This window comes from Lepidothrix coronata, unplaced genomic scaffold (assembly GCF_001604755.1).
Source record: "Lepidothrix coronata isolate B3197 unplaced genomic scaffold, Lepidothrix_coronata-1.0 Scaffold48, whole genome shotgun sequence".
Classification (NCBI taxonomy): domain Eukaryota; kingdom Metazoa; phylum Chordata; class Aves; order Passeriformes; family Pipridae; genus Lepidothrix; species Lepidothrix coronata.
The window spans coordinates 1,035,550-1,037,385 of NW_016690228.1; positions in this window are offsets into that span (position 1 = coordinate 1,035,550).

The window sequence follows — 1,836 nt, forward strand, 5'->3', positions numbered from 1 at the left end:
GATGTGCCTTAGGGACACATCTGGTGCGCTAACATGATGGGACTAGAATGAGACCAATGTGTATATCATGTAAACGTCAAGTTTTCAGCATTTGATCCTGTTGCACTGAACTACTTGTTCAATTGTGCATGGCCTAAGTCAATGCTAATCATCGAAGGTTGCCTTCCATTGTGGAGATGTCTGGGTACATCCTGGATAAGTAATTTAGAAAACTCACTTCTTTGCATTTCAATTTAGAGAAGATGACTCCATCCAGGCATGCATCTGTCTATAATTCTATCAACCTACCTACCAGTTGGGACCATGCCTGTGGAGGCAGCTCGACCTGCTTTCAGGCTCCAAAAAGTGCTTTTGCAAAACATTTATCTGCAAGTAAGAATCTCTGCCCTACAAAGTGGAGTTGCAGCACATGAATCCTGTCCCTCTTGCATCCTAGGAATGCCTAGAAACCTTCTTTCTGGTATGGCATGACGTGTTGGCACAAAAAGTAGGTAGGACATGGAACTTGAGCAGAAACACCTCCTAATGATGCTGCGTGCACTGGAAAGTAATTTCTGGAACCCAAACTATGTAAATAGTGTCTTCTACTGATCTCTTTCTCCCCTCTCAACTCCCAGCCTTATAAATAACTCTTACTTCCACCTTCAGGATTTTTCCAGAGCCCTGCTGAGGCTTTTGGTCTGCCTATTTTTAGCTTTACATTTATTGACAATGGTTTCCTCCTTCTCTGCCTAGTCAGGCCACAACCTAGAAAACACAAAGGTTATTTGATTCTGAAATTGGCTGTCCATGGGCAGATCTGTATCATTTCTGAAGACAAAAAGAGAGGTCATGGTTTCTTTCCATCACAACTGGCATATACATCCTCTGCAAGTCACTAGGGGAGCCACGTGCTGTCTGCCTTCACAAACTTCCTGAGACCCAGAAATGTGCTCTCTGATACCAAAATACAATCAATCATCTCTGTGGAAGGCAGCAGAGGCTGTCATGTACGTAAATAGAAGTAGGAGGGCAAGATGCAATTTAGATCACTCCAGTAAAAAATATTGTCATTTAATGCATAGGAAAACTGCTAGATTTTAACAATATAGGTAATTTTCCCCATTTTTCAGCAGGCAGCATAAAATAACTAGCGTTGAACTGTGCACATAAACTAGATATAAAATTGCTATTTGGGCAAATTTCTTGCCACGTGTTTGGATATAGTGAGTGGTAAACTGTATGGGATCATGCCAGTTTAGCGTATTTGAGAAGTGCAAACAAACTTGTGAAGCTGAATGGTATATCCATACAGGTTATGAAGGTTAAGGGTAGACATAGAAGTAAATAGATACCATAAAATGTTTCTTTTTCTGATGTCCTGCTTTATTCCCATTTTACAAAAAAGAGGTAAAAAACCTCAAGCCATAGGTAGTTTTAGCAGCAGATTTTTGTACTTTACAGGAGTACTCCTTTCTTGTGGGGTAATAATGCAGAAAAAATGGAAAACAGTGATAGTGTCACTTTATGCCATAAAAAGATAACTATTTGTCAAACATAATCATAGGAACATTTATGTTTCCTTGATATTCTGCGTCAGACACAGAATTTCAGACAAATCCAACAAGAAAGCTCAAATCACAGAAAAAGCTGCAAATTGCAACAGAAATTGATTTTTCAGAGGTACGTGACATAAGACTCAATTTCCAGAGATGTGCTTAAAGTGGGACACATGATTAAAGAACTTGCTGAATCAGAGATTTTGTGTACAAAGGACCAGTTATGCAGCTAACAGGCTGTGCAAATAGACTGTGTGATTTCCTCGTGCAGTTGCAACTACATACGGAGGAGCTGTGC